The 12372-nt window shown below is 38.5% G+C and overlaps 1 long non-coding RNA gene across 1 annotated transcript in view; it reads left to right on the forward strand.

Annotated features, from left to right (window-relative positions):
* The first annotated feature begins 215 nt into the window (after positions 1 to 215).
* LOC143655666 (uncharacterized) overlaps positions 216 to 12372 on the forward strand; it is a 325146-nt gene continuing 312989 nt past the window's right edge. Inside the window, exon 1 of the long non-coding RNA XR_013162210.1 lies at positions 216 to 368. This is a non-coding gene — a long non-coding RNA (uncharacterized LOC143655666). The remainder of the gene's footprint in view (positions 369 to 12372) is intronic.

Here is a 12372-nt window from a genome sequence, read left to right on the forward strand (position 1 = left end):
GTGAGAATAGGGCAACAATGTAAATTAGTTTTATATTTCATATATGGTTGGTATTACAGCATGAGAATATTTGCAGGCTTGTTATTCTGAGGTGCCTCTGGCAAAGGGCAGAGAAAGGCGGCTTCTCAAGCCCAACAAGATAGGAAAAGTTGTAATTGGGTATCATAGCTGTCAATCAGCTTGAAGGGGCGGCCACAGTGGCCTTAAGAGGAAAGTGCTTTCTAAGTGATGTTTGAGGGTATTTGACCATGGACAAATCTTGCTCTGTTCACCTCTCCTAACTCAAGGGATTTTTACTGCCCACTTAGACTTTGAATCTTTAATATTTAAGGAGAGAAACCTTGCCGTTAGAAGTCTGATGAACTAATGTGAGTAATATCTGCTTATTCCTTAATATTATCTTGTGTAGAAAAAAAGGGATTTTGCTATCTCTAAGTTCAGAACTTCTTGTGATTTAATTTATAAGAAAGAGCTGCTTATCTCTTCTGGGACTTGAGGGAGAAGGGAGGCTCCCATGATATTAGGACAAAAACGCCACTAAAACATGAGGCTATAGTATAATCACAAAGTACAGAGCAGGTGGTTGGGAAATGCTTACTGAACAGAATTTGAATTTAGAAAGCAATTTTAGCTAGTGGAGGGAAGATAATTATACTACTGGCTTCCTGGTATTATTTTTATAGCTTCGTTTTTGTTATTTTTATTTGAGCAAGTGTTTCAGTCAGAACTCATATGGTTGTAAAAAAAAAAAAAAACAAAACCAAAACCAACAACAACTACTCAAGCTCATGCCTGAAAGGAGAGTTTATTGTGAGGATGAGGATGCACAGGCCAGAAAAGGCCTCAGGAGCCTTAGCATCAGCATTCTGATACCTTCTGTGTACCACTTCTGCATGAATTTGGATGTAATCTAGGAGTTTGGGTGTCCATCTTTGTGCAGTTTCCAGCTGACTCAGTCTCTTGATATTAGTGACAAACCCACCTGGTAGGCCCACTTCACGGTTTTGTGCAGATTCCTGATCAGCCTAGGACAAGCCCCCTCTTTAGGGCAGAGTTCTCCTCTGGTTTTGTGGCTCACTACTCATTCAGCAAGGGTTGCAGAGGGGTGCAGATTCTTTAAGAGTGTGCTGTGGGCAGTGCAGACATCTACACTGATATTCTTATTGCCTTTACGCAGAAAATGATAGTTTTTCCTTTAAATATAATTTTGAGTAAAGAAAGGAGACTTTTATTTAAAATGGAAAACAGTTAAAAGACCCTATAGAATCCAAGTTCATGCTAACTAAAGATATTCCTTATTGTAACGTCCAACATTTTAACAGCGTGCAAAGCAATGATTTAAGTTGAAGAACAGTTTTGCATGGCCTGAAGTTGAACTATCCTTAGATTCTACCATAGGATTGCTCCACAGCTTTGTGAATCTGAATCACAGGCCAATTCAGATTCTGGCCAGAAATTAAAATTCCTGGAATGATGGTGAACATTGAGCAGGTGGCAACCTTGGAGAACCAATGCAAGCTAGCCTTTGCTAACTTTAGCCCCAAGAGCCTGGGGCAGATTTTAGTATTCCACAGAATTTTACGACACCTCCTATCTTCCTGATCAACTGAGGAAACAGAAATTGAGATCCTTTTCCCTTTGACCATTAATAATTCCATACCGGATCTGAGATCTGCTGAGGCTGAGTTTTCATCTCTTTAGTTTGAACTTAGTATTTAGTCTTCATTTGATCATTATCTGCAGGACTTCTTTGTTGTTCAGGGAGCAAATTAGCAGGATTCTCAATGGACGGTTGGAGACCGTCCCCCCTGCTTGGAGAACCCTGAAATGAGCCCCATCTGAGCTGTTCTAGGCAATGGCAATAGCTCATTGAGCTCTTTTGTGTGCAGACTTGTGAGACTGAGATTAGCCATTCCTTTATAAACTGTCTTTTGAGGTTAGATGTGCCACAGGGCTGGGTGGCTCAGGTTAGTCAAGGGATGACTCTGATGATTTAGATTCTGAATCATACCTACCACTTGCCAAGTGCGTTGCACCACATGTAATGCTCAGCCATTGCCAGCAGCGGTACAATGAATACCACTTTTTCCTGAAAGTCCTGTTACTGTAAGAAGCAAAGCAGGAGATTTGGAAGGCTGTTATGTTTCCAAAGTGGAGGAAGAGCAGACAGGCCTTTCCTTTTGCAGGAAGCAGAGCAGTGTATGGTTTGAAAGAGCAAGCTCTGTGTTAGGCTCCAGCAGACAGCTCAGACATGCTGCTTGTCCACTGTGTGACTCTGGAAAAGTGTGGTAGGCTCTCTGATCCTCAGGAACTTCATTTGTGAAATGAGAATGGTGAAAATAACACACACCTCATAGAGTCATTGAGAGGATCAGAGAGATGCATGTGAATAACAGTGCCATAGGAGCTTGAGCTGGGGGGTAGGGGGCATCCTGGGATAAAGCCTTTTAGAAAGAAGGATCCTCATTCATTCTTTCTCCCTGTTTTGGTATCAGCTCATGTTCTGTCTGCAGGTGGTTGGGTTGGTGTCATCCTGAATGCTGAATGGAAGGAGACACAAGGAATGTTTTTAAGAACTTAGAGTTTAAAACATACACTTTTTGTGCACACCAATGCACAAGCAAAACAGTGTATATAAGAAAAATGATCCTACACAAAGACAATTATATTCTCGTGTTTCGGTGAATACGAGATTGCAGTGGTTGGGAGATGGAGCTTCATCTGATAGTAAATGGGCCATTATGCCCCGGTGAAATCCTCAAATTCTCTCCGGTTAATCAAAGAATGAAGAAATGTGAGGCAGAGGACTTCTCATGCTACTATTTTTCTATTTGCATGGGCAAGTATCAGGACTTGAACCCAGATCTCGGCATGGCAGGTGAGAATTCTGCCACTGAACCACCGTCACACTGCCCATTGGATTTTAATAAGAGTTACATGGTCAAGTACTTTGGTTTGTGAAAAGTAAGTTATAAACCAAAATGCAAGAGTATTGGTATTTATTTTTACCCCTGTCCTTACCCCTGGGAATGTCTCAATCTCTTCCTCACTTTTGAAAGACAGTTTTGCCAGATAGAGAATAATTCTTGGTTGCAGTTTTTTGCTCTCAGCACTTCAAGTATGTCAGAGACATACTTGTTTCCAGTGTTTTTGATCATAGCATGCAACCCACAAGATTCTCTGAGATAAAAGGGTCTATGATAAAAAACAGTGAAAACAAAATAGGATTAAGAAGTGTTACCTTATAATGGTGGTGCCTTCCCCTCATCCCAGTGGTTGATGCATGTTAACTATATAAAAGGTTATGAGAAGTCAGGTGGCAAGAAAATCCTGCCTTATCCAGCATTTCTGTAAGTCACTTGAGCCAGAGATCTTGACCATATAACTCTTATTAAAATCCAGTGGGTGGTGTGACGGTGGTTCAGTGGCAGAATTCTCATCTGCCATGCCGAGACCCGGATTCAAGTCCTGGTACTTGCCCATGCAAAACAAACAAAAAAATCCAACGGGCACTTGCGATCAAGATGGTGGAGTGAGACACTTCGGGTTCTGTCCCCAAACAGTAGCTGTGAGCAACCAGCAAGAACTGGCAGAAACATCTTTCTCAAAGTTCCAGGAAAGAGTTTAAGGACTGCAGTAATAGGATGAGCCTGAATCAACTTAAAAGCTATACAATCTCCTGGCACCCTGGCTGGCCCTTCCCCCCACCTCTCAAGGGCTCAGCTTGGAACCCGTCCATACACCCAGTGCAGATCCCTGGTTCCTGTTCCGAAAGGAACAGATGAACACTTGTGTAGATACTGGGAGTATGTATGTTTGGCCCACTCTGCATGGTATAGCCTGAAGGACTTACCATCCCAGAATTTGCCCTGCATAGACAGAGCTCTTCTACAGAATTCTGTGGGAAAGTATTCAAGTGGTTGCCCAGAACAAGGGATTGCTGGATGTAGGACATACAGTGCAGTGCCTGAGAGCACTGCTTCCTATGGAAGAGGGGACATTACTACCTGTATAAACAATATAATTCCCAGGGTCCCATGGGCATGCCCCAAACAAGATGCTGAACCAGAAAGGGTCAGAGTGGCCTCTACGCTTTGACCTGGAGCTATCTTTTTTAAACTCACTGTGTGGATAAACCTTGAAGGAGAGAACTTATACAGGTCAATCTGCAAAGATTTCTTTTTTCGTTTTTTGGTTAGCTCCCGGCATTCATGAAAAGCTCTACTATAACATTAGCTGGATTTAATCTTAAGGAATAGATGTGCCAGAGTCTAAATTCTAGCTATAACACAGTAAAGTACAGAATGTCCAGATTTCAACAAAAGATTGCAAAACATATAAAGAAACAGGAAGTGATGTCCCAGGTGAAGCTGTAGAAACTGTCAATGACATACTTGAAGTGCTGAGAGCAAAAAACTGCAACCAAGAATTATCTGTATCTAGCAAAACTGTCTTTCAAAAGTGAGGAAGAGATTGAGACATTCCCAGATAAGCAAAAGCTGAGGATGTTCATTACTGCTAGAGAAAGAGGGTTCTGCAGGTTGGAAGAAAAGGACAATAGACAATAGATTAAAGTCACGTGAAGAAATAAAGATCTCCTGTTAGAATAAGGACAGGGGTAAACATAAATGCTAGTACTCTTGCATTTTTGGTTTGTAACTCTACTTTTTACTTCCTATGTGATATCAAAGGTAAATGTATAAAATGTAGTGAGTAATCAGTGGTTTTGGACTCATGTATAAACCTGTAATTTATGACAAGAACTATGTAAAAGTGGAGGGACAGAGGGGTATAGTAACATAATTTATGTATACTATTGAAATTAAGTTGATATCAAAGCAAATGAGAATGTTATAGATCAAACAAGTTAAATTTAAGCCCCACGGTTACTAGAAGGAAAATGTCAAAGAATATACAATCTCATAGAGATAGAAAGTACAGTACAGGTTACCAAGGGTGGTGCTCTAGTTTGCTAGCTGCCACAGTGCAATATACCAGAAACAGAATGGCTTTTAAAAAGGGGAATTTAATAAATTGCAAGTTTACAGATTTTAAGCTGTGGAAATAGCCCAGTTAAGGCAAGTCTATAGAAATATCCAACCTAAGGCATCCAGGGAAAAAGACCTTGGTTCAGGGTTTCTCTCTCAGCTGGAAGGGCATGTGGTGACCATGGCAACATCTTCTAGTTTCCTCTCCAGGTCTCTTGCTTCATGAAGCTCCCCAGGAGGTGTTTACCTTCTACATTTCCAAGGGTTGCTGGCTAGTGGGCTCTGTGGTTCTCTTGTCCTTCCGTAGTGGTTCTGCTGCTCTCTTTCCAAAATGTCTCCTTTTTTTTATAGGATTCCATTAACCTAGTCAAGACCCACATAGCATGGGTGGAGACATCTCTATCTAATCAAGCTCAATACCCACAATTGATTGAGTCACATCTCCATGGAGTAACTTAATCAACTTTCCAATCTATAGTGCTGAATAGGGATTAGAAAAAACTGTTGCTCCCACAAGATTGATTAGAATTAAAACATGGCTTTTTAAGGGTACATAAATCCTTTCAAACCAGCACAGGTGGGGATGAGGGAAAATGGGGAGTTAATGCATAGTGGGCATAAGGTTTCTGTTTGGGGAGATGGGAAGGTTTTAGTAATGAAAGGTGGTGAGGGTACCGCCTTTAAACATACTGAGTATGTTTAATCCCACTGAATGGCATGCTTGGGAATGTTTGATATGGGAAAATTTATGTCCTATATATGTCCCTACAATAGAAAAGAAAGAAAGAAAGAGCAACTAGAGAAACATGACAGTTAAGGCAATACATCATCCTGGATGGGATCTAACGAGGGAGGAGGAAAGCTTGAGGACATTATTGGGACACATGAAAAAATTGGAATATAGACTATAAGCTTTATATCAGTGTTAAATTTTTTGAACTTGATAGCTGTACTTAAGGTGAATACATAAGTGAATATCCTTGTTCTTAGGAAATGTGCATGAAGTGTTATGTGTTCAGGGATCATGAGCTACCCTGAAGTATTCAGAAAATAAATTGATAAATAGACATAAAGACAGATAGTTGGATTGATAGATTGATGGATAGCTAGAATGATTTGGCACATGTGGCAAAATGTTAAAATTGGTGGATCTGGGTGTTGCAGTCTTTCAGCAACTCCTGCGAAATAAACACAGACGCGGACACTTCCTGCAAATGAGTCACACAGACACACACAGAAGACAGACAAGATGACTGCAGCCCCGAAGAGCTCCAGCTGCTTTATTTTATATCATTTCTCATAGCTCTTTTGCTGACCAAGCCTGTTTGTTCAGTATATTACTCCCTTGTTCTCTTGTTACTTTCAATCTCGCCTCCTGGATATCTGGGTAGCAAAAAGGGAACATTCCATACTTCGTGTGCGAAAGTAGGAACAAAGCAAGTCTGTTTGCAGACCATGTTCTTCCCCTTGGTCCCCAGATAAGGCTCACAGCTGGGAGCTCACTGTTTGCAGCAGACCTCCTCAAGGCCACTTTGAAGCCAGTCCCTCCCAATAAATTCCACAGTTTTTCTGTTAACACTTTGGCTCCTACATTTTCCCCTTTTTTATTTTATAAGCTAGGGTGACTGTGCCTGTCTTAGGCTGCCCTTAGGCTCTGAAGTAAGGGTCTTACCCATCATTGGCTATCAGTCAAGAGCTATAGTTTATTTAGGGGAGGAGGTCAAAGCCTTTTCAAACAATCCATTGAAATTTTGTGGTTTTAGATAGGATTGTTAGGATCCTGACATCTGCACCAACAGCGTACCTCTTCTTTTCCTTGCTGTTAAAAGAATCTCATTTTCCTGCAACATAAATGCTTGAAAACAAGTGAATAGAAAATAATTTTCACAATTAAAAGGTTGATTTCTTATATGCATATAATTTTGAACATTTGTAGTTAGGCACAGCTGAGGAGGAAGAGAAAGAGTATAAACAGTCCCAAACCTAAGCCTATAGTAGTCAAAAAATGATGTGATTTCTTATCTCCCCAATCTACTCACATGACTGGGCCCATTTGGGTCCTCTGGGAACTGGCTAGGGACCAAGAGGAGTTTTCTGGGACCCAGATATGTTTAGTAAAAGTACACCTCCTTCTGGGAGGATAGCCAGTCCTCCCAGCTAGAGTGCAAATCTCAACTGTTTCTTACTAAGGTCATGTGATAGCAAGTTCAGTTGCATGTGATGGCAACTTAAATCCTCAAAAAACAGCAATTTGGAAACTGGCTTTGGAAACCAGCCATGCATGATCCTCCTTTGCCATTTATTTTTCTTGAGCTCGTACATGAGAGAGAGCAGTAGTCATCAAAGCAGTTAATTTTTGTTGCTGTTTCCTTCACTGCCAGCAGTGGAGGACTATAACAAACATAAAGAAAAGCAATATGATCATAATAGAATTTCCAAGCAATGTAGATACAATAGTTTTCATTGACCCTAATGGATTCAAGGATTGCAGTCCTTTAGTGATACCTTGATGATATTAGCGTTTGTAAGATCGGGTAACGCCTTAGAAAAAGCATCAGAAATTTATTTTTCTAAAATATGCACTTGATTAGACATATTTACATGACCTAGAGACATTTGTTTCACCTCTTCCCAACTCCAAGTACTCTGATTATATTTAAAAGGAATAATACAAAATTGAGTAGTATTCCAATCACATTTCAATCTTAATTGAGTAGTTACAAGTTGTAATTGATCACCTAACCATTTTACAGCATACTGCAATTCTTTGATAGCAATAGAAAGTTGATTGTCTATTTCTTTATTTTTATTTTTATTTTTTTTATTAACAGAAAGAAAAAAAAAAGAAATTAACACAACATTTAGAAATCATACCATTCTACATATGCACTCAGTAATTCTTAACATCATCACATAGATGCATGATCATTGTTTCTTAGTACATTTGCATCGGTTTAGAGGAACTAGCAACACAACAGAAAAAGATGTAAAATGTTAATATAAAGAAAAGAAATAAAAGTAGTAATAATAGTAAAAAACAACAACAACAAACAAACCAACAAGCAAACAAAAACAAAAAAAACCCTATAGCTCAGATGCAGCTTCATTCAGTATTTTAACATGATTACTTTACATTTAGGTATTATTGTGCTGTCCATTTTTGAGTTTTTGTATCTAGTCCTGTTGCACAGTCTGTATCCCTTCAGCTTCAATTACCCATTGTCTTACCCTGTTTCTAACTCCTGCTGAACTCTGTTACCAATGACATATTTCAAGTTTATTCTCGAATGTCCGTTCACATCAGTGGGACCATACAGTATTTGTCCTTTAGTTTTTGGCTGGATTCACTCAGCATAATATTCTCTAGGTCCATCCATGTTATTACATGGTTCATAAGTTTATCTTGTCTTAAAGCTGCATAATATTCCATCGTATGTATATACCACAGTTTGTTTAGCCACTCTTCTGTTGATGGAGATTTTGGCTGTTTCCATCTCTTTGCAATTGTAAATAACGCTGCTATAAACATTGGTGTGCAAATGTCCGTTTGTGTCTTTGCCCTTAAGTCCTTTGAGTAGATACCTAGCAATGGTATTGCTGGGTCGTATGGCAATTCTATATTCAGCTTTTTGAGGAACCGCCAAACTGCCTTCCACAGTGGTTGCACCCTTTGACATTCCCACCAACAGTGGATAAGTGTGCCTCTTTCTCCGCATCCTCTCCAGCACTTGTCATTTTCTGTTTTGTTGATAATGGCCATTCTGGTGGGTGTGAGATGATATCTCATTGTGGTTTTGATTTGCATTTCTCTAGTGGCCAGGGACATTGAGCATCTCTTCATGTGCCTCTTGGCCATCCATATTTCTTCTTCTGGTAGGTGTCTGTTTAAGTCTTTTTCCCATTTTGTAATTGGGTTGGCTGTCTTTTTGTTGTTGAGTTGAACAATCTCTTTATAAATTCTGGATACTAGACCTTTATCTGATATGTCGTTTCCAAATATTGTCTCCCATTGTGTAGGCTGTCTTTCTACTTTCTTGATGAAGTTCTTTGATGCACAAAAGTGTTTAATTTTGAGGAGCTCCCATTTATTTATTTCCTTCTTCAGTGTTCTTGCTTTAGGTTTAAGGTCCATAAAACCACCTCCAGTTGTAAGATCCATAAGATATCTCCCAACATTTTCCTCTAACTGTTTTATGGTCTTAGACCTAATGTTTAGATCTTTTTTTTTTTTTTTATTAATTAAAAAAAGAATTAACAAAACAATTAGAAATCATTCCAATCTACATGTACAATCAGTAATTCTTAATAACATCACATAGTTGCATATTCATCATTTCTTAGTACATTTGCATCGATTTAGAAAAAGAAATAAAAAGACAACAGAATAAGAATTAAAACAATAATAGAAAGAAAAAAAACAAAAAAAACAAAAACAAAAAACCTATACCTCACATGCAGCTTCATTCAGTGTTTTAACATAATTGCATTACAATTGGGTAGTATTGTGCTGTCCATTTCTGAGTTTTTATATCCAGTCCCGTTGTACAGTCTGTATCCCTTCATCTCCAATTATCCCTTCTCTCTCTCTTTTTTTTTTTAATTAACGGAAAAAAAGAAATTAACCCAACATTTAGAGATCATACCATTCTACACATGCAATCATTAATTCTTAACATCATCAACCGAAAAAGATATAGAATGTTAATATAGAGAAAAAAATAAAAGTAATAATAGTAAAATCAAAACAAAACAACACAAAACAAAACAAAAACCTATAGCTCAGATGCAGCTTCATTCAGTGTTTTAACATGATTACTTTACAATTAGGTATTATTGTGCTGTCCATTTTTGAGTTTTTGTATCTAGTCCTGTTGCACAGTCTGTATCCCTTCAGCTTCAATTACCCATTGTCTTACCCTGTTTCTAACTCCTGCTGAACTTTGTTACCAATGACATATTTCAAGTTTATTCTCGAATGTCCGTTCACATCAGAGGGACCATACAGTATTTGTCCTTTAGTTTTTGGCTGGATTCACTCAGCATAATATTCTCTAGGTCCATCCATGTTATTACATGGTTCATAAGTTTATCTTGTCTTAAAGCTGCATAATATTCCATCGTATGTATATACCACAGTTTGTTTAGCCACTCTTCTGTTGATGGAGATTTTGGCTGTTTCCATCTCTTTGCAATTGTAAATAATGCTGCTATAAACATTGGTGTGCAAATGTCCGTTTGTGTCTTTGCCCTTAAGTCCTTTGAGTAGATACCTAGCAATGGTATTGCTGGGTCGTATGGCAATTCTATATTCAGCTTTTTGAGGAACCGCCAAACTGCCTTCCACAGTGGTTGCACCCTTTGACATTCCCACCAACAGTGGATAAGTGTGCCTCTTTCTCCGCATCCTCTCCAGCACTTGTCATTTTCTGTTTTGTTGATAATGGCCATTCTGGTGGGTGTGAGATGATATCTCATTGTGGTTTTGATTTGCATTTCTCTAATGGCCAGGGACATTGAGCATCTCTTCATGTGCCTCTTGGCCATCCGTATTTCCTCTTCTGAGAGGTGTCTGTTCAAGTCTTTTTCCCATTTTGTAATTGGGTTGGCTGTCTTTTTGTTGTTGAGATGAACAATCTCTTTATAAATTCTGGATACTAGACCTTTATCTGATATATCATTTCCAAATATTGTCTCCCATTGTGAAGGCTGTCTTTCTACTTTCTTGATGAAGTTCTTTGATGCACAAAAGTGTTTAATTTTGAGGAGTTCCCATTTATTTATGTCCTTCTTCAGTGTTCTTGCTTTAGGTTTAAGGTCCATAAAACCGCCTCCAGTTGTAAGATCCATAAGATATCTCCCAACATTTTCCCCTAACTGTTTTATGGTCTTAGACCTAATGTTTAGATCTTTGATCCATTTTGAGTTAACTTTTGTATAGGGTGTGAGAGATGGGTCTTCTTTCATTCTTTTACATATGGATATCCAGTTCTCTAGGCACCATTTATTGAAGAGACTGCTCTGTCCCAGGTGAGTTGGCTTGACTGCCTTATCAAAGATCAAATGTCCATAGATGAGAGGGTCTATATCTGAGCACTCTATTCGATTCCATTGGTCGATATATCTATCTTTATGCCAATACCATGCTGTTTTGACCACTGTGGCTTCATAATATGCCTTAAAGTCAGGCAGCGCGAGACCTCCAGCTTCGTTTTTTTTCCTCAAGATGTTTTTAGCAATTCGGGGCACCCTGCCCTTCCAGATAAATTTGCTTATTGGTTTTTCTATTTCTGAAAAATAAGTTGTTGGGATTTTGATTGGTATTGCATTGAATCTGTAAATCAATTTAGGTAGGATTGACATCTTAACTATATTTAGTCTTCCAATCCATGAACACGGTATGCCCTTCCATCTATTTAGGTCTTCTGTGATTTCTTTTAACAGTTTTTTGTAGTTTTCTTTATATAGGTTTTTTGTCTCTTTGGTTAAATTTATTCCTAGGTATTTTATTCTTTTAGTTGTGATTGTAAATGGGATTCGTTTCTTGATTTCCGCCTCAGCTTGTTCATTACTAGTGTATAGAAAAGATACAGATTTTTGAATGTTGATCTTGTAGCCTGCTACTTTGCTGTACTCATTTATTAGCTCTAGTAGTTTTGTTGTGGATTTTTCTGGGTTTTCTACATATAGTATCATATCGTCTGCAAACAGTGATAGTTTTACTTCTTCCTTTCCAATTTTGATGCCTTGTATTTCTTTTTCTTGTCTAATTGCTCTGGCTAGAACTTCCAACACAATGTTGAATAATAGTGGTGATAGTGGACATCCTTGTCTTGTTCCTGATCTTAGGGGGAAAGTTTTCAATTTTTCCCCATTGAGGATGATATTAGCTGTGGGTTTTTCATATATTCCCTCTATCATTTTAAGGAAGTTCCCTTGTATTCCTATCTTTTGAAGTGTTTTCAACAGGAAAGGATGTTGAATCTTGTCAAATGCCTTCTCTGCATCAATTGAGATGATCATGTGATTTTTCTGCTTTGATTTGTTGATATGGTGTATTACATTAATTGATTTTCTTATGTTGAACCATCCTTGCATACCTGGGATGAATCCTACTTGGTCATGATGTATAATTCTTTTAATGTGTTGTTGGATACGATTTGCTAGAATTTTATTGAGAATTTTTGCATCTGTATTCATTAGAGAGATTGGCCTGTAGTTTTCTTTTTTTGTAATATCTTTGCCTGGTTTTGGTATGAGGGTGATGTTGGCTTCATAGAATGAATTAGGTAGTTTTCCCTCCACTTCGATTATGTTGAACAGTTTGAGGAGAGTAGGTACTAATTCTTTCTGGAATGTTTGATAGAATTCACATGTGAAGCCGTCT

The sequence above is a fragment of the Tamandua tetradactyla genome, chromosome 14 (genome assembly GCF_023851605.1).
Source record: "Tamandua tetradactyla isolate mTamTet1 chromosome 14, mTamTet1.pri, whole genome shotgun sequence".
NCBI classification, from domain to species: Eukaryota; Metazoa; Chordata; class Mammalia; order Pilosa; family Myrmecophagidae; genus Tamandua; species Tamandua tetradactyla.